Source organism: Stenella coeruleoalba (assembly GCF_951394435.1).
Source record: "Stenella coeruleoalba genome assembly, chromosome: 1".
NCBI classification, from domain to species: Eukaryota; Metazoa; Chordata; class Mammalia; order Artiodactyla; family Delphinidae; genus Stenella; species Stenella coeruleoalba.
Window position 1 is genome coordinate 88,315,840 of NC_137169.1, and position 26,226 is coordinate 88,342,065.

A 26,226-nucleotide genomic window follows, 5' to 3' on the forward strand; every position below is an offset into this window, starting at 1 on the left:
TGCAGGCTGCTGGTTCATAGTTCCCGTTGTTTTTGGTGTCTGTCCCCAGTGGCTAAGGTTGGTTCAGTGGGTTGTGCAGGTTTCCTGGTGGGGGGTACTAGTGCCTGTGTTTTGGTGGATGAGGCTGGTCTTGTCTTTCTGGTGGGCAGGTCCACGTCTGGTGGTGTGTTTTGGGGTGTCTGTGGCCTTAGTATGATTTTAGGCAGCCTCTCTGCTAATGGGTGGGGTTGTGTTCCTGTTTTGCTAGTTGTTTGGCATAGGTTGTCCAGCACTAATGCTTGCTGGTCGTTGAGTGAAGCTGGGTGCTGGTGTTGAGATGGAGATCTCTGGGAGATTTTCGCTGTTTGATATTATGTGGAGCTGGGAGGTCTCTTGTGGACCAGTGTCCTGAAGTTGGCTCTCCCACCTCAGAGGCACAGCCCTGACTCCTGGCTGGAGCACCAAGAGCCTTTCATCCACATGGCTCCTTAATTTGGGATGATTCGTTGTCTATTCATGTATTCCACAGATGCAGGGTACATCAAGTTGATTGTAGAGCTTTAATCCGCTGCTTCTGAGGCTGCTGGGAGAAATTTCCCTTTCTCTTCTTCGTTCTCACAGCTCCCAGGGCCTCAGCTTAGGATTTGGCCCCGCCTCTGCATGTAGGTCGCTGGAGGGCGTTTGTTCTTCGCTCAGACAGGACGGGGTTAAAGGAGCCACTGATTCGCGGGCTCTGGCTCACTCAGGCCAGGGGGTAGGGAGGGTCATGGAGTGCGGGTTGAGCCTGCGGCGGCAGAGGCTGGCGTGATGTTGCAGCAGCCTGAGGCACGCCGTGCGTTCTCCCGGGGGAGTTGTCCCTGGATCCCGGGACCCTGGCAGTGGCGGGCTGCACAGGCTCCCCGGAAGGGGGGTGTGGATAGTGAGCTGTGCTCGCACACAGGCTTCTTGGTGGCGGCAGCAACAGCCTTAGCGTCTCATGCCTGTCTCTGGGGTCCGCAGTTTTAGCCGCGGCTCGCGCCTGTCTCTGGAGCTCCTTTAAGCAGCGCTCTGAATCCCCTCTCCTCGCGCACCAGGAAACAAAGAGGGAAGAAAAAGTCTCTTGCCTCTTCAGCAGCTCCAGACTTTTCCTCGGACTCCCTCCCGGCCAGCCGTGGCGCACTAACCCCCTGCAGGCTGTGTTCACGCCGCCAACCCCAGTCCTCTCCCTGCGCTGCGACCAAAGCCCGAGCCTCAGCTCCCGGCCCCGCCCGGCCCGGCGGGTGAGCAGACAAGCCTCTCGAACTGGTGAGTGCTGGTCGGCCCTGATCCTCTGTGCGGGAATCTCCCCGCTTTGCCCTCCGCACCCCTGTTGCTGTCCTCTCCTCCGCGGCTCTGAAACTTTCCACCTCCGCCACCCACAGTCTCCGCCCGCGAAGGGGCTTCCTAGTGTGTGGAAACTTTTCCTCCTTCACAGCTCCCTCCCACTGGTGCAGGTCCCGTCCCTATTCTTTTGTCTCTGTTTATTCTTTTTTCTTTTGCCCTACCCAGGTACGTGGGGGGTTTCTTGCCTTTTGGGAGGTCTGAGGTCTTCTGCCAGTGTTCAGTAGGTGTTCTGTAGGAGTTGTTCCACGTGTAGATATATTTCTGGTGTATCTGCGGGGAGGAAGGTGATCTCCGCATCTTACTCTTCCACCATCGTCCCAGAAGTCAGTCATCTGACTTCTTGTTCTTCCTCACCTTTTACTTTTGTTCCTACAAACAATCCCCAGGATTTATGCCCCCCACGCCCCCCAGAATTCTCTCTTTTATTTTTTATGGTTTCTACCTCTCCAGTGAAGTCCCCATCTGATCTTGCATGTTTACCATCTTTTCTAGTAGAGGTTTTAACATCTTAATCGTTAAATTTCCAGTTCCAATACTGCTTGTCTCTTGGCAGTGTGTTGTTTTTCTCATGCCTTTTCTATAATTTTTTGTTGAAAGCTACAAGACAGAAGATGCTGAGGCAGAGAGTTTTATACCTGGAAATGGGCATATCTTTCCTTCTGCTGGGCCTTTAGTGTGGAGATTTGAATTAATCTAGTTAGGAGTTAAGATTCGAGGTTTGCTTTTGCTATAGTTACCCTCTGCACCAGGTTTCAAATGCCTCTAGGATCCCTTGTGTTTCTGGTGGGACTGGTTTGTCAGAGGGTTTTCACAATGTCTGCTCCAACCTCTGCCTTAGGTTTTCCCTTTGCACTGTACTCACAGAGGGCCTGTTTCCTTGTTATTCAGCATTTGCCAGCCTTGTAGGGAAGGTGAGGGGAGTTTTCTGTTCCTCTTATTCAGCTTCAGTCTCAGCAGGTACTATATCCCCGGGTCTCGGGATGTCTCCTTTCCAGGGCTCCTCCCCCCCTCCCCCAGTTGTAGTTCTAGCTCCATCATGTAACCCTTCCCTTCCCCCTGGAGTAGAGAGTTTTCCTATAACCTTCTCCAGCTGCGATGGGTTTTCAGCAGCGCCCTAAGAGCAACATTCCCTCCCACCTCCTTGGACCCCAGGAACTGTAGCTATTTTTTTCTTACTCCTTTACCTTTTGTTGCTCTCTCTTACTGGCTTCTGTTCTACAGAATTTTACTGGCTGAAAAACTTACTGGTTTTTGTTTACTGGCTTCTGTTCTACAGACACGCTCAGGTCCTTCACAGCCAAATTTATTCATTAAACAGTCTGTCCTCCATGAACCTATTTTCTCAGTCCTTTACCTCTCCTAACCCTTTCCAGTCTGGCCTCCACTATTCCTCTAATACCACTCTTGTCAAAGTTTCCATGGTCAGTGCTGGGCCCCGTAGACTGCGATCCTCAGAGACCAGACTTGACTGGGTGCGCCATTTGCAGATCATCTCTGCAAAATAATGACTGAGAAGTAGGAAAACAAATGCCCAAAGAGTAACCAAGCCAGCCACATGCAAACATTACAGTCAATCATTGATAGCGCAGCAGAAATTTGCTGTCAAAAATTAAAGATGAAGATGATTGGAGGCATCCGGCTGTACCAAGCAAATGGTATGCAGTGGAGGGCTTTCTTTATTTACAGTTACTTACTCTCCCTTATTTACCATTCGTATCTACTATTGAACTGGAAATTCTAATTTAATGTGCTTTATTTGTAGTTTATATTAATGTGGAGTTAAAGTCTTATATACTTTCCACCCCACCCCCCAGATAGTGGGTTAAATTTCAAACATAATCTTTTCTGAAGGTTTACAACTTATGTACATTTATTTGGTTGTTGATCTCAAGGGTTCTTTCTGAGCACTGGTGACCAGAAAATAATACTTCATTGAGCAAAGTTGCTATCATTTATTCCTTTTGACACAGATTAGCACAAACTGCCTCAGCACATAAAGGTACCGTGTCTGACAGTGAAGATAATTAACACAGAACGGTTTCATATGAAGTGCAAGTTAAAATTGAATTTGAGAAAGCCATTTTCCTTTCTTCTCTAAGGGAAGCCTAAAGAAAAAGGACAGGTGGGACAGTGGTTAAAAGCACTAAATTTTGAGTCCAATAGTCACTGACTTCACCCCTTACTAGCTATGTTACCTTGTTATCAGTGTTTGTCAGGGGCTTTGTGGGGAAGGAAGGAAGGGATGGATAGATGGAGCACAAGGTATTTTTAGGACAATGAAATGTAGGACAGTATGATACAGTATTGATGGACACATGTCATTGTACATTTGTGAAAACTCATAGACTGTATAAAACAAAGTAAACCCTAATGTAAACTATAGACTTCAGTTAATAATAATGTATCAATATTGGTTCCTCGATTATAACATGTTTCCCACACTAATGCAAGACGTTAAGAACAAGAAAGTGTGGCTGTGTGAAGGGGAGAGGGTGGAGGGGTGTGCGAAAACTCTCTGTATACTCTGATTAACTTTTCTATAAACCTAAAACTGCTCAAAGTACATACTCATTAAAAAAATCCTTAAATTGTCAGGTCTGTCTTAGGTGTTTGGGGAATAATAACATGTATGAGTAGGAAAATAAATCTCTATACTACTTCCTTCAATTTACAGAGACTGCTGGAGGGAGCAGTGCAGAGAAGGAAAGAATAAAATCTCACAGCCTCTACTAGTGACACTGGGGCTCCAAGTGGATGGCTCTCTGCCTAACAGAGCCCATCAGGGTGTCTCTGGATGAGCCACAGAAGGACCAGCACCAAGTAGGGTGTAGAGAGATAAATCTCTCTGCAGATCAGGTGAGGGGACTCTTGATGCAGGAGGGTATGGACAGGGAGAGTGAGCTGAGCTGTAGGAAGGAGGTTGGTTCCTTTGGGAAAAGGCAAGGGGCAAGATGCCTTTCAGCACCGGATGCCTTGTAGTGTACATTCAGTTGCTTTTGTTATTGTAAAATTTTCTGCATCTTCAAACTTTCAGTAACGTTTGCCATCTACTCAATTGTTTATGTGAGTGGTTTTGTTTAAGAACTCTGAATGGGGGAGTGTGTGGGGGGTAGTTTCATTGGGGATGGGTGAAGAGGAGGGGAGGTGAGCCTCAAGTGAGTTTCGATGTGTGGCGAAAGCAGGGACTTGAAGCCAGAAATAAACACAAGCCCCTGAGATTCTGTAGAAATCTGAAGTAGAGCAATAAACTTCCCACTGAATGAGGGGCAGGGCTCGACATACTTTCGTATCAACTTCAGAGGACAGTGTGATTTCAGTTTACATCTGGATTAGTGTCTCAAAGATATTTGGTTTCCAAATTAAACATTTTCTTCCCTTTCAATGTCTTAGCTTTCGTGTGTTGTGGGTCAGTGGGAAGCAGCTATGGTTCAGCTACATTGTAATTCTGACCGTAGAGAGGACTTACACATGATTCAAATCAGTAATGTAACAGTGGAAAGAAAGCGATTTTGAATTTTTCCTATTCTACGCAGTATAGTGGCCTATGCCTAATCCACTTTAAAGGTTAAGAAATTGAAGCTCAGTGAGGTTGTCAAGAAGCTAATAAGTTCAAATTTATATTCGCTGACTCCAAACTCAGTGCTCTTAAACCTCAGTAAAACGGCAAGGAGAGATTTGTCAAGTTTCTTTCACTTCTGGCTTCATTTTGTGATGTAAGAACATGTTGGTTAGTTTGCAAGGACAGATTGTTTTCTCACTAAAACAGCCAAAGGCTTCATGGCAGTTTTGATAGGCCTAAGCTGGGAAATAAAAATAATTCTGAGGTTTGAACTCTGGATGAACTTCACATATTTTTAGCAGGGCTTTGTGGGTATTTAGCGGAGCCTGTTACTGTTTTTCATTAAGACTGGAATTTCAACTGCACTTTGGATTTTCAAAATGTATTTCCATAACTTTCTCCTCCTCCCCCCTTCTCCCCGCACTGCTCTCCACCTCTGCACAATAACTCCTTCAGGTAGACACTATGGGTTACTTGGCCAGGGTCCCATACCAGGCTGTGGCATCAGCTGACTTGGCAGCAGTGTACCAGTTGGCTGGCCATCCCTCTGAAACCTTCCCACACAGATCAATTTCAGACGTAGCAGTGTAAGTACCAGCTCTGGTTGGGGGGAAGTTGTAAATCAAAGAGACAGCCTGTAATTTCCTTGTGTCCTTTGTTTTGAAATTTGCAAGTAGATTATTTGAGATAGTAGCAGGACTCTCCAGATCTGTCTCTTTGAGGAAGAAACACAGTTTACTTCCTTTTTCTGATTTCAGGAGTAGCTATACTCTCCTTAACAACTACATGCATTTTTTTCAACTGTGCTGTTTATCATAAGTCCTGTCTTACATACAGCCTTAGCAGTAAAATGCCTCTATTAACTATCTCACTTTAGGAAGAGAAAATTTGTGCATTTTACAGGTGTATAAAAATAAACATTAGCTTGTAGCTTTGAAGGATGCAGAAGGTTAGTCAGATTCTCTGTGTAGAGGAAGAGTCTTATAGAGAAGGTTATTAAGATGGCTACACACACACACACACACACACACACACACAGAGGCAGTCCTAGGTTAAAGAAGATTAAGCAGTTGCCTATACCAGATCTTGCTGGACCTTAAGAACACTCACTTCCTCTAATATGGAAAAGTTGACTTTTGATTGTTGCCTGTAGACATGTGGTATTTCATTCACATGAATACAATTTTGTTGAATTTTATCATACAAGTAAAAGTAAAATTTGCAATTATTTTTAAAGGGGAGACATTGTGTTCTGGGATTTTCACCTGCAGAAAGTGATTATCAGATATCATTAGTTATCAGATTATATGCTGGGTTGGCCAAAAGTTCTGTAACATCTTATGGAAAAGCCAGAATGAACTTTTTGGCCAACCCCATATTTAGAATAAATAAACAATAAATTATTTATCTCGATAAAGTATAAAATGCTTCTCATAGAACTGAATCTCTTTTACAAATGTGCCTCTCCAGCTATCTTTTGGACCAATCTTACAGGAATGTGAGAATTTCAGTTTGTAATTTTCCTGGCACATCACTCACCCTCAGAGATGCTGGTTTACTACAGTTATTGAAACTCAGTTGCTAAAGTATAAGAGTAGCTTTATAAACCCATTAAGTCAAACTAAACACATTAAATCAAGTCAAATTGAATTAAATCAAATTGTTCATAGACAGTAACCAATAATCAAAATAAAGACATGGCTATTAAAAATATTCAGAAAGAAGTAAACCATACATGAACATGATGTGCAATAACACAAGAAAAGGAAATAAAATATATACAGATTGGGCAAGAAGAAACAAAACTGTTTTTGTTTGCAGATGACATGATTGTTTATGCAGAAAATCTCATAGATTGACAACCCCTCACCACAAACAAATAAAAACCTCCTGAAACTAAAAAGGATTATACCAAGGTTGTAGGATACAAGGTTAATGTACAAAAGTCAACTGCTTTCCTATGTACCAAAAATGAGCAATTGGAATTTGAAATTAAAAACAGAACACCATTTATATTAATACAAAAAAAGACAAATTCTTAGGTATAAATGTAGCAAAATATACACAAGATCTATATGAGGAAAACTACAAAACTTTGATGAAAGAAATTTTAAAATATCTAAGTAAATGGAAAGATAGTCCATGTTCATGGATGTGAAAACTCAAGATGTCAGTTCTTCCCAGCTTGGTCTATAGATTCAATGTAATCCCAATCAAAATCCCAGGCACGTTATTTTGTGAATACTGACAAAAACTATCAAGTTTACATGGAAATGCAAAAGACCCAGAATAATCAACACAAGATTGATACAGAAGAACAAAGCTGGAGGACTGATACTATGCAACTTCAAGACTTTCTATAAAGCTACAGTAATCAAGACAAAATTGGTATTAGTAAAAGAATAGACAAATAGATCAATAGAACAGAATAAAGAGTCTGGGATTAGACTCCCAGAAATATAGTCAACTGATCTTTGACAAATGAGCAAAGACAACTCAATGGAGAAATGATGGTCTTTTCAACAAACGATGCTGAAATAATGACATCCACATGCAAAAAATATAATATAGAAACAAGCCTTATGCCTTTCACAAAAATTAACTCAAAATGGATCATAGACCCAAAAGTAAAACATAAAACTATAAAATTTCTAGAAGATGATATAGGAGAAAGTTTAGGTGCCCTTGGGTATGGTGATGAGTTTTTAGATACAACACCAAAAAGGACAATCCATGAAAAAAAATGATATACAGGACTTCATTAAAATTTTAAAAAATCTGCTCTTTGAAAGATACTATTAGGAGAATGAAAAGATAACCCATAACTGAGAGAAAATATTTGCCAATTATGTATCTGATAAAAGACTATTATCCAAAATATACAAAGAGCTCTTAAAACTCAACAATAAGAAACTAAACAGCTTGATTAAAAAATAAGCCAAAGACCTTGACAGAAACCTCACCAGAGAAGATATACACATGACAAATGAACATGTGAAAAGATACTCAGCATCATATGTCATTAGGAAATTACAAATTAAACAATGAGATACCCTGAACACTTGTTAAGATGACCCAAATCCAATCACTGACAATACCAAATGCTGACAAAATTGTGGAACAACAGGAACTCTGATTCATTGATGGTGGGAATACAAAATAGCACAGCCACTTTGGAAGACAGTTTGGTGGTTTCTTACAAAACTAAACATACTCTTACCATATGATCCAGCAATCATGCTCCTTGGTATTTACCCAAATGAGTTGGAAAATTATGTCCACTCAGAAACCTGCACATGAATGTTTATAGCAGCTTTATTCATAATAGCCAAAAATTGGAAGCAACTAAGATGTCCTTCAGTAGGTGGATGGATAAATAAACTGTGGTACATCCATACAATGGAATATTACTCAGCATCAAACAGAAATGAACTACCAAGCCATGAAAAGATATGGAGGAAACTTAAATGCGTATTGCTAAGCAAAAGAAGCCAATATGAATAGGTCAAGTCCGACCATATGACATTCTGGGAAAGGCAAATTGATGGGCACAGTAAAAAGCTCAGTGCTTGCCAGGGGTTCACAGGAAAAGAGGAGGGATGACTAGGTGGAGTACAGAGCATTTTTAGGAGAGTGAAATTATTTTGTATGAAATTACAATGGTGGATACAAGTCATGATACATTTGTCAAAACCCATTGAACTGTACAGCCCCAAAATGAACCGTGATGTAAACTATGGACTTTAGTTAATAATAATGTATTAATATTGGTTTATCAATTGTAACAAATTTACCACACTAATGTAAGAGGATAATAATAGGGGGAACTGTGAGAGAGAGAGAGAGAAAAAGTGAGAGAGAGAGAGAGAGTGTGTGTGTTGGGGGGGGCATAGAGGCAATATGAGAACTCTGTGTACATTTTGATCAATCTTTCTGCAAACCTGAAATTCTCTAAAGAATAAAGTGAATTAATTAAAAAATATTGAATCAGTGTTTGGGAGAGGACAAGAACAGATGATCTGGAGATAAATGCAGTTTGTGTCACCTAGAGGCTAACTAGCTCTGGAACTTTCTTAGAAACCAAAACACACTGCATTTGGGTATGATTTTCAAAACCTCATTGCAGATGGGAACTTTGGACAGCTGGAGAACGTATGACTAGAAGATGCTTACTGAAGGAAGATAGAGTATTTGTAGAAGTTATCATGATCTTAATTGACTGATGCGGCTCTTGCTTGTGCCCAGGAGGCTGACCTGGCTGCCACCCAGAGCCACCATAAGTAACCTCCTCACCCTAGTGATTGGTGAAGTTTCTCTCAGGAAGTCTGGAGAGAATCCTTCCTCCGCAGGTATCACAATGTTATTGGGCTCCTTTGAAGCTGACCTCTGTGCTGCCTTTTGTTTTTAACCCACTACAAGTTTCCCCAGGGCTGGGTCAGGATGTTGAGATAACTCTAGCCAAGTTTGTTCCCAAGAGCCCCTGTCTTTTCTGAAAATCAAACATACTCCAGAAAACTCTTGTTATTGCAATCCTTTCCTCCCATCACCCATCCTCTAAAGTTTGGGTTTGTGTCTCCCATCCAGCTCTCCTTCAAGTCTGTTCCACAGTTTTAGTTCCTGGAACCAATCATCAGTCAAAAATATCATTCATCTTTTACGAGGAGAAAAAGAAAAGTACTTTAAAATGGGCCCTCTTCACTGTTTCTTGTAAGAAGCCCTAACATTTCCGAGTGACTCTGGTCACTCCTGAGAAGACAGGTTGATTTGTCTTTCCCTCAGACCCTCTCATCTCATGTAAAAGATACCACACTTATTCCTTCTATCCTTTTATAAAAAGAGGTCTCTTCTAGTAGTATCAAGGGATATTTCATGTGTGTTCACAGAAATTGCCCTTGGCCATTGAGCGTAATGATTCTGGATGCTTCTGAGTCTCTTTCAATATCCTGTTATAGATTTATTATCCATTAATTAACTTACACTCTTTCTGAATCAATGACTCCCATTGTGCAATTATAAAACCCATCTTAACAATACAAATGGAAGTGTGGTGGCCTGGCCTTGATAAGCTTGGTTTACCTCTATGAGTGTACCAAGCTAGGACCATCTTTCTATTTTAAAGGACTTTCTTGTGGGAGAATTTCTGATCCCTAAAACCTGCCTATTGGTTCAGGGGTAAATTCAGAGGTGATTTATAGAAATATGACCAATCTCCCTGAAAACATAATTGATATTATGGACATATTTCCCCTGGACTGGGAACCAGTATGTAAAATACTGTGTTTGTAAAATCACATATTTGTTTGAAATTCAAATATGCCTATAGAACCGTGAACATATAAGGATGTAGGGTGACTTTTATGTGGCTGACAGATAGAATCAAACAACGAAGTAAAAGCAGAAACACCCTCCACACCCCAGGCATGCAATAGAAACATAAGGATGGTGTAGAATAGTCACCAAAATGAAAAGGGGAGGAGAGAGAGGTCTGGTGACCAAGGCAGGCCAAGATTGCAGGGCCATGAAGAGCTGGGGATCAGGCCACAGGTCAGATCCCAGGAGAGAATGGAAGAGAATGAAAAGGAAGTGCTCTAAAACCTGGGTAGCTTCTATACTAACCACGAGGCTTTAACTCTGTGTAAACCATCCAGATAACATGACTATGGAACCTGAGGGAATTTCAGTTCCTAGATTTATGGATTCTAATGTTGTGTTTCAAAATAATCTCAGATGCTCCTTTCGAAATACTGTGCTCTCCTCTTACTTCACCCCTGCATCCTCACCCCCACCCCTTCCTGGGCCTCAGCTACCACTGCTGTCTCATGTTATAGTGAACCTGTGTTTGCCTTGGTTTAGGAGGAAGAAAAAAATACTAAGGACACTTAGAACCTAAGTAAAGTTTTCTTTCTTACATAAATCAGAGATTTGAAGTACAGACACTTTGGAGAGAAAATCCTGTGTTGAGGAAAGACGGCAGGGCTGTTTTAATTCTGTGGTTCTCTGGACCCTCTCCCCGGAGATGGGGGAGGTGTTCCTGAGCCCCATGTTTGTTTGGATGGTGAAGTTCCAGGGACTTCTGTTGAACAGACTGTTTCTGATTCAAGGGCAAGACTGCTGAGCGTGCAAAGTTCAGCCTTTAAAATAACATCTCTCTGGACAAGTATCTCTTAACTAGGTGAAGGGCCTTGCATATTGGAATGAGACAAAAGATAACCATGGGATTTGGAACTTTAGTAAATAAAGAGGGCTTGTGGGCTCCAGGAAGTTGCTTTTTTGTTTTTTAAATTTTTTTAAAGAAAACAATGGGCAGTTTTTATAAATTGACCAAGTTGTTACCAGACTCTCAGTTATTATTGTCACTTATGTGTAGTGTCTGGCATAATTGAAAACTGATTAAGACTAATGATTGCCAGGGACTCTGGACCCAAACCGTTGTCTCTTTCTCAATCGCTTTTAATTTGCATAGAAATATTTCAATTAGGGTAACTAAAATGCTATTATAGTTTGTGAAATCCTGGGCAAACTATTTATATTTCTGAGTCTATTTCCTTTTTGTAAGTTGGGGCTAAAGGAGGTTTGATGTGAGAAATAGATAAGATCATAAAGTGAAAACTTTAGAATGAAGGAGGCACTCACCTCCCCCATCTCAAATATGTTACTGAACTTCTTGAATCCTTTCTCTTTGTAAAGACTTGTAAATAAGGACGACTTGGAGGAATGTTTACCTTCTGATCTGTTCTGATAAGAGAGAAAGATTTGTTCCTTTAACTAATGTTCACGGAGTGCTATTCATGTGAAGGTAGATGCCAAGCAGTAGGGAAATGAGGAAACAACACACTGCACATCCCACGTCCTGAAAAAGCTTCCAGTGCAGTAGAGAGCATAAAGCAGGACATGATAGACATTCTGTAAATGGGCAAATAATAAACACTCTGGGAGAGTGTGTGGGAAAAGTAGAGTCATTTCTGGTTGGAGCGAGCATCCTGTTGGGACAGAACAGAACCAGCGTTTACTGAGTGCTCACCAAATGCCAACAGTGTGTGATGAGCTTGTATATGTTACCGTGTAATCCTCACAATAATCCTGTGTAGTACAGACTCACAGATCCATTTTATGATTTGGAAAACTGAGGCTCTGAGACGTTGAGGAACTTATCTGAGGTCACACAATTAGTGAATGGTGGAGTTGGGACGCTAAGCCAGTTTTATTTGATGTGTTTGCTCTTTACCCCATATTGCTTCAAGGTACTGATACTAGGCACAGATAATAATTACAGACAATTGCCCATTTTTCAAAGTGGAGATGATAGAGACGGTAGAGGGTTCTCACCCTTGCAGGTGAGAAAAGAACATGGAGAAAGTCATGGACAGGACAATGTAGTCTCACTTCTGGTCACGGAATCTTATCAAGGCACCATTGCCATGAGGGAGACTCATCAAACAACTGGATCTATAACACCTCTAAGTGGAGCAATCTAGGGCTTAAATAGGAAATGCCACTGATTAATGAAAAACAAAAAAGAAAAGTGAGGGCACTTCTGCCTGGCATCGTCACCTGAGAGCCAAATCACAGTTCTGGCTTTGCCATCCACTTACTGCGGCCCCGAGGCCCCAGGAACCATGATTGTACTCACGTGTCGTGGCCACCCCCCACTTTGTAATCCTCTAGGCCCCAAGCGAAAGGGTTTTTTTGGTTGTTGTTTGTGTGTGCTGTTTTATAAGGAATCTTGCTGACTTTTCTCCTCGTTTAGACTACAGGGACAGAGTCTCTCTGGACAGTTTGGAGCCTCTCCAGGAACGCTAACCTTCTCTGAAGTGGGTTGCCCTGAACAGGGGAAATGCTTGCTCTTCAAAAATGCCTCCTTATGGAGGCCATCAGCTGCTTCATTTTTGCACAGTCAGGGAAGTTTCGTCCTCAGATAAGGGATTTGAGAAGAGTTGGCTCTGATTGTCTAAAAGACTCCACAAGGACAAATGTCCAGATGATAGTCACCGCCACTACCCAGGGGCCAAGGTCTCTTTGTTTATCCCCCTTGTAGCTTTTTCCTGTATTCCTGTCCTATCTGTCCTCATCTCATGCCCTGTTTGGAGTCTGGAAGGAATCACAGCCCCTGGAAGAGTATCTGGAATAATCTATAGGGAATCAATTTATAATGTGCCTTTTCTTTCATTCATTAATTTTGTTAGTTCATTCATTATTTATTCATTCATCTGAGTAGAATTTTCTATTGTTAAGAAACATTTGTTACATGACATCATTGTTTTCCTAACCACAAGTGGTGGAGAGGATGCTGACTTCCTTTGTTTTGTTCCTCTAAAGACCTGTGAAATCAAGGTTTCTAAAGAATTAAGTACTTTGATGAATGGCATTTCTACTTCCCATCAGGTGATTGGAAACGTTTGACACTGAAGGTGAACCGGTTTTCCAGCTTAGTCTTCCCTCAGGATCTGTGAAAGATCAAAGATTTAAGAGTGTAAAGCAGTGGACAACCAGTGGGTTCAGGCTCAAGTGTGTCAGCTAGAATCCAAGTCCATCCAGCCCCCAACTAGGAAGGGAGCCCTCCCTCTGGCACATGCACACTCCTGAGGGTTGTGGGTTGGTCTGAAGATACAAGTCACCAAATGTGTCTTTCTCATTCCCCACGTCTCTGTTAGTCCAATGGTAGCATCATGTGGTGTTTACATGTTGTTAATAAGAGTTTTGTTCTTAATTGTGTCCCTAATACATCCTCAAGGAGGATGGTGATATAAGGACTGTAAGGAGAGTGTGTTAAGAACCTCATTATCAATGGTGTATCGTATATAAAGGGAATGTTTGCTTATACCCTGAGGAAATGTAAGGGAGATTTTATACTCATTTATCAAATCAAATGTCAGCCAGAGTACCATTTTAAAACAGAAGTGACTCAGTGCAGTGAGCAGGCCCCAGGCTATTTTCTTGTGCCATTTGATGTCTCCCATCATTTCTGCTTTTCCCTCTCCCCGACTTTGACAGTACCCTCTCTTCCCCCCTTACACTCTCTCTCCCTCCTCTTCCTTATCAAATCTCCTGTATCCAGAAATCACCTGAAACTTACTACCTCTCAGGGGTAGAAATGATTCAATTTGGTATTTCACTGATGGGACTTTGAATGTAATAAAATAAAGAAAAAAGGAATGAAGACTTAAATGCAGACTTTCCTACATGTGGGAACTGGCTGGGCAGGTCTTTAAATGATGAGAGCTTCCTGGAGTCACTGGTATGAAATGGCTTAGGTGATATAACTCACCCCTGTTATTTGACTTCTCAGCAACATCTGACATATTAACAACTCCCTTTTTTATGAAACCATCTCCTGTCTTGGATTTTCTGTTACCATACTTTATGGCTTACCCCATTTCATTGTCCAAAGCATCTCAGAATTCCTTTGATGGACCCATCTCTAATCAAGGTCTGAGGTCCATCCTCTCCTCAGAGTGTGTCTCAGATCCTCTTTCTTTCTTTCTTCCTTCCTTCCTTCCTTCCTTTCTTTCTTTCTTTCTTTCTCTTTCTTTCTTTCTTTCTTTCTTTCTTTCTTTCTTTCTTTCTTTCTTTCTTTCTTTCTTTCTTTCTTTCTTTCTTCCTTCCTTCCTTCCTTTCTTTCTTTCTTTCTTTCTCTCTCTCTCTTTCTCTCTTTCTTCCTTTCTTTCTCTATGCTCTCCCCTACGTTGTCTTGTCCATTCTCATGGCTTTAAAAAACAATCTTTGTGCAGATGACTTACACATTTTTATATCCAGCCCCCTGAGCTCTAGACTCATTCAGACATTTACTTGATCTGTCCAATTTAAGGTAGCTAAATCAGAAACCTGGACTTTTTACCTCTAAAACCTGTTTCACTTCTCTACCAGTCTTTCTTATCTAAATAAATGGTACCCCCAGAAGCCTGATTTATGACTTTTGCTAGAAATTTAAGAACTATCTTTGATTCCTCTCTTTTCCTCACCTCCTATAGCCACTGCATCATCCAATCCTGTCAATTTTACTACCAAAATATATCTGAACTCCATGAGCTTCTCTCCATCTCCAGTACCTCCTCCATCCATCCTGATTTATGCACCATTATTTCTCCCTTAGATTCCTGGAATAGATCCCTAACTGATATCTCTGCCTCCACTCTTGCCCTCTGCCCCACCTCACCAAATTCTTATTCAGCAAAAACCAAAAGTGTAGCGGTTAACACATATATATGGAATCTAAAAAAAATAAGTTCTGAAGAACCTGGGGCAGGACAGGAATAAAGTCACAGATGTAGAGAATGGACTTGAGGACAGTAAGCTGGGACGAAGTGAGAGAGTGACACGGACATATATACACTACCAAACGTAAAATAGATAGCTAGTGGGAAGCAGCCGCATAGCACAGGAAGATCAGCTCAGTGCTTTGTGACCACCTAGAGGGGTGGGATAGGGAGGGTGGGAGGGAAACGCAAGAGGGAGGAGACATGGAGATATATGTATATGTATAGCTGATTCACTTTGTTATACAGCAGAAACTAACACACCATTGTAAAGCAATTATACTCCAATAAAGATGTTAAAAAAAAAAAAAGTGTAGTGGTTAAGAGTGAATACTCAGGGATCATATGGCCTGGATTTGAATCTTGGCTCTGCCGCTTCCTAGCTCCATGAACTTAGGCAATTTATTTAAGTTTTCTGTGCTGCAATTGCTTCAGCTATAAAATGGTGATCATAATAGTACCTACCTTGCAGAGTTATGATGAGTGAGTTTTTCCCTTTTGACGTGAGTGGAACTTATTAATATGTCAATAAAACCATGTACTTAAGATCCTTCAGTGCCTTTCCATGTACTTGATATAAAATTCAAGCTCCAAACCAGGGCATCCACGTCCTATGTTCCCTGGCCCTGCCTCCACTCTCTCCCTCCCTCACTGTGATCCAGACACACAGGTCTTCTCTTGGCTTCTCAGGCATGCGAAGCTCTTTGCTGCCTCAAGGGATTTTCATTTGCTGTTCCCTCTGTCTAGAAACTCTTCCAGTGCCTGGCTCCTTCCCCTACCTCATACTCAGCCTGGGTGACACTTCTTAGCAACCTCCTCTGGCCACCCTACTTAAGGTAGGTCCCCTTTCTATTCTCTACCACAGCCACCTTGTTTGTTTCCTCCGAATCACTTATCTCAGTATTTGGTAATTTTATTTGTTCTTGTTTTCTCTCACCTCTACCAACATGTAAGCAGCTCTTGTGAAGACAGGACCATGATTGTCATGTTCATTGTTGGATCAGTAGTGCCTGGCACAGAGTAAGGGCTCCATAAATATTTACTGAATGAATGAAATGAACAACTGTTAAGCCAACCTTGACCTTCAGTAGGAACTCAAGTGTAAGCCAGAATCCAAGTTCTGCAAGATAATGTCAGATGATACACCAGCAAGTACTGGCCACCTGACTTGCTTTGTTGTTCAATAAAGCAAACAATACAGTGGAACAGTGTCAGCTGGTGAAGGAGAAGGAGTCCTGGACATGGAGCCAGAAGCCCTGGACTCAGTGCAGGATCTGATACTAACCAGCTCTGTGACCTTGAACAGGCTCTACACATATCAGAAGCCCCCCATCTTATTGGAGAATGAGAGTGAATGGAATAAGCAACTCTCAAGGTTCTTTCTAGCATAAATATTCTGTTTTGGATGCCATGTTTTCTGCAGAGAAGATAAGATTGGTGCACCATTTAGTTTTCCTGGGGGAGATGAATCACGAGCTGAGTTTTAGGAGAATCAAAAAATCATCAGTGAGGGCTTAGGAAGATTCTTCTTGGGGCTATTTTAAATTGGTGGGACGTCATCCATTTGACAACTATTTATCCATTATTGTGTATTCCCTGAGTCGTGCTCACTGTACCCTGTCTGGAAGCAGCTCCTCTCCCTTTTCTTTGTTTCCATAGCTCTCACACACATATGCATGCACACACACACACATACACACACACACACACACACACTCGCTTACTGATGTACACACACACCTTCTTTAATGCTAAGCTTTTTACTCTTATCGCCTAACAAAATCGCTCTTCCATCAATTTATGAAGAACAAATATCCCTAATCTCATCAGAAAAGGATCATTGACTACACCTTGACCCAGAAAAGGAAGTCAGTGGCTCCACATCTTCATCTCTCTCACCTTGAAAGCCTTTGTGTGCACCCTGGGTCCTGTCCAGAGCCTACAAAGGTCTTCATTCCCTGCCTGCTCCACTCAATCACTTTTTCACAGAACAATTTAAAACTATTTTTGACTCTACTAATAATTAGTATTAATGTAATAATATTATTAATATTAACATTGAAAGGATATAATTTTAATATATTTTATACCATAATAGTACAATGTTTTAGCTACATTTGGGGATAATGGGCTCTCCTAGGTTTGGTAAAAAGAGAAGTCTCCATAAGTAAGTATCCGTAAAGGGTTAAGTAGATCTGTTTAAGATTTACTCTCAGCAAATTTCAAGTATACAATATTGTATTATTCAATATAGTCTCCATACTGTACATTAGATCCTCAGAACTTATTCATGAAAAAAAAAAGGTAAGCCTCCATGAACCATCTATTATTGTTTAAACTCTACCAAGTTTTGGAGGACCAACTCACATGCTACCTCCACCCTAACCTTTCTTTATTCGTTTGATCGGAAGTACTCTGCCCTTTCTTTGGACTGCTGTAACACATCATTGTTTCATTTGCCCATCTAGTCAACAAATATATACTCTGTGTAGACAACAGTCTCTGCTCTCATGGAGGTTATAATCTAGTGGGGGGGATACAAAAATATATATATATATTCTATGTTAGATGGTGATAAATGTCCTGGGAAAAATAAGACAGGAAAACGGTATAGAGTTCCAGAGTGGGGGGAGAATAGTTGCAATTTCGAGTAGAATGGCCTCATGGAGAAACGATCTTCAACCAGAGACCTGTTGGAAATGAGGAAGTGAGCTGGGAGGTACTTGAGGGGGAGGAAATGACAAGTGCAAGGCCAGGGAGTCCAGAGAAGAGTGAGTGAGTCTAACAGGTGAGGAGGGCAGATGTGTGATGGTGGGAGGGGGACGGGGTGCAGATCCCATAGCTATTTAAGGATTTGGCTTTTAATCACAGAGCGATGGGAAGCCATTGCAGGGTCTGAGCTGAGAAGTAACATCATCTGACTTATATTTCAAAAGGATTGTTTCAGCTGCTGGGTTACAAATAGGCTGGCATGAAAGCAAGAGCATTGTCCAAAGGCTAAGACCTTGGTGGTAATGGTGGAAGTGATGAGATACGGTTAGCTTTTGCAACTGTTTTGAAAGTAGAGCTGGCAGGAAATCATACTCAGATGTGAAGTGTGAAAGAAAGATGGGGAAGATGGGGAAGGGAGTTGGTTGGAGGAAGGTTATAATTTCAGTTGTGAACATGCTACGATTGCGGTGTTTCTGTGGCATTCAGGCCTAGATATGGAGTGTGGAGTTGTATTTATGATATTGGAACCATTGGAGAGGTCCAGGCTGAAGATGTAAATTTGGAAGTCAAATACATATGAGTGCTATTTAAAGACCAAGAAATGATGCTTTTATCTGTGCCCCCTTTAAGCATGCTTTCTACATTTATTATTACTTGTAAGTTTCCTCTCATCCATTACTAGATTATTTCCTTGGAGATAGGTTCTATGTCTGAACCGTCACAGAGTCTAGTCCAGAATCTGGCTCCAGGTAGAACCTTAGTAAATGATTTTAGTTTGAATCAATAAAACAACTTAGTAACAGTGCAAGACAGAGGGTGATTAGAGTTTAAATTGTAGTAGAGTTAATACTAAAGATTTCAGCAAATGACGTGCTCATTGTGGTCTGGGAAGGCCTGGCCCAGAACATAGGCACTGAAAGGGGATATAAGGAAAGGGAAGGGACTGGATAAGGGAAGGAGAGAGAGGAGAAAGGATCCAAGAATTGGGAGAACAGAAAAATGAGACTTGTTCTGGTTCTATAAAGATTATGCTAATTGAAGAAGAGACCCCAAATCCTGAATTTGGTGAGACTGAAGACTGAACATTTGCCCCCCCTCACACCGCCAATGTCCACCACCACCCAAATTCATATGCTGAGACCTAATCCCCAGTGTGCTGAGACCTAATCCCCAGTGTGATGGTATTTGGAGGTGGGGCTTTTGGGAGGTGATTGGGTCATGAGAGTGGAGTCTGCATGATTGGGATTAGTGCCCTTGTAAAAGAGACCCCAGAGCTCCCTTGCCCCTTTCCCCCATGTGAGGACACAGTGAAAAGATGGCCATCTATGAACAAGGAAGTGGGTCCTCACCAGACACCAAATCTGCTGGCTCCTTGATCTTGGACTTCCCAGCCTCCAGAATTGTGAAAAATAAATGTTTGCTGTTGAAGCCACCCAGTCTATGGTATTTTTGTTTTAGCAGCTTGAATGGACTAAGGTGATAAGACTAAGAAGATGATTGAGGAAGGGGCTGGTTTAAAATGGTGACTCTCAAACTTGATCCTGCTTAGAGGGCTGGTTACCACCACAGATTGCTGGCCCCATTCCCAGAATTTATGACTCGGTCTGGAGCAGGGAGGAGAATCTGTATTTCTAACCAATTTCTAGGTGCTATTGTTGCTGCTCCTTCGAGGTCTGCACTTTGAGAATCACTGGCTTAGAAGAAAGACAGCCTTTCTTTCTCTTTTTTTTTTTAAGTCAGTAATATGATTATTAGTCACCTCTACAAGAGTAATAACTTAGAAATTATATTTTCACAATTCATTAAGCATTTAAACCTAATTTTTATACACAATGGGGTTATAACAGGGCAATGTTAGTTGGCTCATTGTATATTCAGCTTCCAAAGATGTTAACCGATATTTACTAATTTGATAATTGATCTGTGTCATCTTAAATTGTTGGTATAATCTTCGATGGAGAAAAGGAAAGTATTGCTGGAACCTCAGGGCACCTACAATTTTTTTCCCCAGTTTTATCGAGATATAATTGACATACAGCAGTGACTATGTTTAGGGTATACAACATAATGATTTGACTTACATATATTGTGAAATAATTATTACAGTAAGTTTAGTAGATATTCATCATCTTACATAGATAAAAAATTTTTTTTCTTGTGATGAGAACTCTTAGGATCTACTCTCTTAACAATTTTCACATATATCATACAGCAGTGTTAACTATATTCATGTTGTACATTATATCCCTAGTACTTAGTTGTCTTATAACTGGAAATTTGTATCTTTTGACCACTTTTATCTAATTCCCCCTCCCCTCACCATCTTCAATGTTTAATTTCTGTCATTTGTGGATAAAAATTAGGTCATCGTAAATTCATGAAATTTTTCAAGAGATGATATCAAGGCTCCAGGGAGTAGCTCACTTCACTAGAAAAGACAGGCTTTCTAAATTAAATTGGCAAACTGTACTTTGCATAAATATATGTAACAAAAATCATACTTGGATTTGTTAAGTACTTTTCTAGGACTTTTGGCCTTTCAGGTTTTTATTTCAGTCTTACATATTGAAACATTTTTTTCAGCAGGTTAATATTTTTGCCGGCTTTACTTGGCATCACCTCCAACTCTCACCAGACTTCCCTTCAAGCACTGGGCCAATGCTTGCTGTCAACACGCATTCTGAGATGGGAGGGTTATAGAATTGCAGAGCTTGAAGAGAGCGCAGATATTATGGAGTCCAAGCCCCTTCCTTTACATATTAATTTATTTAATAATCATTTACTGAGGTCATGATGTGTTCCCAATGCTAAGCTAGATACTGAAGATATGATAACAATTATAGTAGTAACCATGCCATTTAATATTTTTGAGAGCTTCCTATGTACTATGCAGTGTTCCAATGCTTTACATGCTTTACTCTTTCAATAGACACGACAAGCCTATGCAGTAGTACTCTTATTATCTCTGAAGATCAAGGATAGACAAACTATGGCCTGTGGCCTATTTTTGTAGGGCCCATGAACTAAGAATGCTTTTTACATTTTTAGAACATTGTAAAAAAAAAGAGAGAGAGAGAGAGAGAAGCAGAAAATGCTACAGAAACTGTATTAGGTTTTGCAAAACCTGAAGCATTTACCATCTGGCCCTTTATAGAGGACTTTTCCTGAGTCCTGTTACAGATGAGACAACTGAGCCAAAAGGAAGTCCACTGTACCCAGGCGGTCTGTCTCTGGGAAAGACAAACTATTTCTGAGTTGCTCACAATTAAGTCCCAGAGAGGTTAAAGAGACTTTCCCGAGTTGTACAGTCAGTTACTGGCAGTGCTGGTACTCTATGCCAAGATTTCCAGTTCAGTGTTATTTCTGACACACCCCAGGATGTTCTTCTTGGTACCTCCCTAGACTAGACCTTAGAAATCATCAGTTTTAAACATGTTGAATACTTTAATTTCGTCTCCTATTTACCCAATGCAAAGTTATCTAATGAGGAGAACTCCAAGACAGCTCAACTCATTTTGGGATAGATTTAGGGATGAGAAATTTGTTATCAGATATATGGATAGTTGATGTCCCTCATTTGTACCTTGTCTTGCCTTCTTGCAAGGTTTGGGCTGCTATGAAGAAGACGTAGCTCTAACTGCCTGGGTAAGTCTGAAAACTTTTCTGTGATGATATATTGTATTTTCTTCTTCTCTTTTTTTCTTTCTCTTGACTCCACTACCACATGGTTCTGTAACAAGTTTTAGTTTCCATTCCTTAGGTTAAAATTATTTCTTGCAATAAGCTGAAAACTTTAAATAGAATGGATGATATACCTTGAGGAGCTCCAAAGTAAATCTTGGGGCCAGAGAGATAATTAGGGCAGTGCTCCAGGTATTATCAAAAGGAGTCTCTGGGGCTTTCCTGGTGGCACAGTGGTTGAGAGTCCACCTGCCGATGCAGGGGACAGGGGTTCGTGCCCCGGTTCGGGAGGATCCCACATGCCGCGGAGCGGCTGGGCCCATGAGCCATGGCCGCTGAGCCTGTGCATCCGGAGCCTGTGCTCCCCAATGGGAGAGGCCACAAGAGTGAGAGGCCCGCGTACTGCAAAAAAAAAAAAAAAAAAAAAAAAGGAGTCTCTGTACCGAAAAGGCAAGTTCTTCATGTGCCCTAAAGAGAAGCCAGCTAGGCCACATGTCTCTGCCCACTCACATTTAGGATTACATTGATCAATATCCTTATTCCTTGCTAAGGGAAATGCCATTTCACTTGGGCTCAGGAAACGGAATGCAGCCACCAATAACTGATCAGTACAGATACTCATTTTAGATATGAGTAGCCAAGAATCAAAACCACTGGAGGAGAAACCAGCAGCATGAAAGAGAGGCTTCAAAAAGGGGGGAAAATAGAGAAACTAAATCCTGAGGAAATAGAGTTAGTACAGGATATAGGAATTTAATAAAATTCTGTTTATCTCCAGAAATATTTGAGAAGCTTTTAAACTCACAAAATAAGAGTAGTAGCTACAAAAAAGAAGCAACTAGAGAACACAAAAGGGCTTTAGGAAATTAAAAACTTGATTTACAAAATACCCCACACCCCTCAGTAAAAAGGTTGAATGTAGCAGCTGACAACTGAATTAGCAATGGAGAAGAGATCTAACCAAAATAAGTACAATGCAAACCATATGTATAATTTAAATTTTTCTAGCAGCCACCTTATGAAAGTGAAAAAACAGGTGAAATTAATTTTAGTGATATATTTTATTTAACCTGAAATATTATCATTTTCAAATGTAATAGATATGAACAATTATTAATGAGATATTTACATTCTTTTATTTTTCATTCAAAATGTTTGAGTACCTGGTGTGTATTTTGTATTTACAACACATCTCATTCTGGACCAACCATGTTTCAAGTGCTCAGTGGCCACCTGTGGCTGGTGGTTACCATATTGGACAGCATAGATCTAGGAGGTTGAATTGAAGGAATTACCCTAGAATAGAGTAAAAGTGCGAGAGAAAAATGGGGAGACATATTCGATCAGGGATGAAAGAAGAGAGGAAGAGTTAGAAGCTGTTGTAGAAGTTCAGGGGAGATGCATAACAGTGGGGCAACAATAGAAATGGAGATCAGCGAGAGGTGACAGGATGCCTTTGGGATAGAAACGTGGGGTTTGTTGACAGAAGAGGAGGACCAAGGCATAGTTCTAAGTTTCTGGCTTAACAGTTTGATGACCAAAAGGTTCTTTTTTTGAGGGGATGCAGTGTAGAACGTAGCCCAAAATTTGAACCAGAGAGATACAGTGTGGCACTCTGCTAAGTCAGTCTTTTCAGCACCGGTGGTAAGGATTTTTCTGGACACAGGCAACCTTTCTTCTTACCTTCATTTATTGCAGTCTGAAAAATAATTTGCATATTTTATAAACTAAACTAGCAAAGGGAGAGAAGCGTGTCTCACTGTGAATACACAGTCATTTTAGTCTGTGAAGAGCATGAAAGCGAAGCATCAGAAACAGCAGTGACTGTTGAACGGAGAGCTCAGAACCTGATTCCATTGTTCTGTTATCAAGGACTGGGAATTTCCCTCCTTCTCCGGCTCTCCTCCCTAGCACTTTTCTGGCAATAAGTGCTTTCACCATCTTTTGAACTGTGGAAAATACTAAGCCCTAAAACCAAAATAACAATTTTTACTTCAGTTCATTACATGTATCTGCTTCTCAGAAACTAGTTAAGGTTAAAAGAAGCCAATTTCTTAAAGTTCAGTGGTAGGACAAAACTACCATTGTTCTTTTTTTAGGCCCAGCTGCTCCGCGGCATGTGGGATCTTCCCTGACCAGGGCACGAACCCGTGTCCCCTGCATCGGCAGGTGGACTCTCAACCACTGTGCCACCAGGGAAGCCCCCATTGTTCTTTTTAAAAGCAAAGCATCGGTGAATTTATATTTATTATCTGAATGTTCTTTATAATCAGAATGTACAAAGATTCAAACCAACACATGCATAATATCATACAGTTTGCCACATGCTTTTAATATATAATCTCATCTAATCTTCATAATTGCTATTTAAGGAGTTATTACCAACTTTTTAATAGGTGAAGAAGTATATTTTGAAAGATTCACTAACATGAGCTAATGTACATGAAGTGCTTAAAAGAATGGCACAAAATACATGCTGAATGCTTTCTATTGCATTAATAATACTACTGGTAATGATAATAATAATAATGATAATAATGATATTAACTTGTTCAATGTCACATAAGTGGTGGGGATTTGAACTCAGGAATCCATGATAACTTTATGAGCAAATTAACTTGTCAAAGTGAATCTATCTTTATTCATTTTTATTATAGAAGTAATGTACTTACACAGAGAGTTTGATGGAGAAAAATAAGTCACTCACCCGTAATTCTACCATTTCAATATAATAGGTATTATCATAAAAAGTGATTTTAGATTTGTAAAGGTTTCTTTTGAAAAGTATTACTGATGCTTTAATTTGCCTTCTTCTTTTCTGGAATCTTTCTAATTATTTTTTCAGAGTAGAAATAAAAAACACACTGGTTTTCTTCCTCTTTTTCTTTCAGTGACATTAAAATATCTAGATTGCACATTCTAATCATTCTAATTAAGAATTGTTTTGGGTATTAACCCTCTTTTAGACATTTGGTTTGCAAATATTTTTTCCCATTTCTTAGGTTGCCTTTTCACTTTGTTGAATGTTTTCTTTGCCATGCAGAAGCTTTAGATTGATGTAGTTCTACTTGTTTATTTTTGTTTTCGTTTCCTGAGCTTTTGTTGTCAAGTACAAAGTAATTGCCAAGATTAATATCAGGAGATTTTCTTTCTTTAATTAATTTTTATTAGAGTATATTTGCTTTACAATGTTGTTAGTTTCTGCTGTACAGCAAAGTGAACCATCTATACATATACATATAACCCCCCTTTTTGGGATTTCCTTCCCATTTAGGTCACCACAGAGCACTGAGTAGAGTTCCCTGTGCTATATAGCAGGGGTCCCCAACCCCCAGGCCATGGACTCTGGCCTGTTAGGAACCAGGCCACATAGCAGGAGGTGAGAGGCTGGTGAGCGAGCGAAGCATCATCTGTATTTGCAGCCGCTCCCCATTGCTCGCATTACCACCTGAGCTCCACCTCCTGTCAGATCAGTGGCAGCATTAGATTCTCATAGGAACGCAAACCCTACTGTGAACTGTGCATCGAGGGGTCAGGGTTGCACATGCCTTATGAGAACCTAATGCCTGATGATTGGAGGTGGAGCTGAGTGGTGATGCTAGCACTGGGGAGTGGCTGCAAATACAGATTATCATTAGCAGAGAGGTTTCACTGCACAGAGACCATAATAAATCAGTTGCTTGCAGACTCATATCAAAACCCTATCAGTGAGTGGCAAGTGAAAACAAGCTCAGGGTTCCCACTGATTCTGCATTATGGTGAGTTGTATAATTATTTCTTTATATATTACAATGTAACAATAATAGAAATAAAGTGCACAATAAATGTAATGTGCTTGAATTATCCTGAAACTGTCTCCCTGGCCCCCGTCCATGGAAAAATTGTCTTCCACCAAACCGGGCCCTGGTCCCAAAAGGGTTGTGGACTGCTGCTATACAGTATGTTCTCATTAGTTGTCTATTTTATACATAGTATCAATAGTGTATCAATCAATCAATAGTGTATATATGTCAATCTCAATCTCCCAGTTCATCCCTTCCCCCACTTCCCCCTTGGTATCCATACATTTGTTCTCTACATCTATGTCTCTATTTCTGCTTTTCAAATAAGATCATCTATACCATTTTTCTAGATTCCACATACATGCATTCATATACAATATTTGTTTTCTCTTTCTGTTTTCTCTTACTTCACTCTGTATGACAGTCTCTAGGTCCATCCACCTCTCTACAAATGACCCAATTTCATTCCTTTTTATGGCTGAGTAATATTCCATTGTATACATGTACCACACCTTCTTTATCCATTCCTCTGCTGATGGACATTTAGGTTGCTTCCATGTCCCGGCTATTGTAAGTAGTGCTGCAATGAACACTGGGGTGCATGTGTCTTTTTGAATTATGGTTTTCTCTGGGTATATGCTCAGTAGTGGGATTGCTGGGTCATATGGTAGTTCTACTTTTAGTTTTTTAAGGAAACTCCATACCATTCTCTACAGTGGCTGTATCAATTTACATTCCCACCAATGGTGTAAGAGGGTTCCCTTTTCTCCACACCCTCTCTGGCATTTGTTGTTTGTAGATTTTTTGATGATGGCCATTCTGACTGTTGTGAGGTGATATCTCATTGTAGTTTTGATTTGCATTTCTCTAATAATTAGTGATATTGAGCATCTTTTCA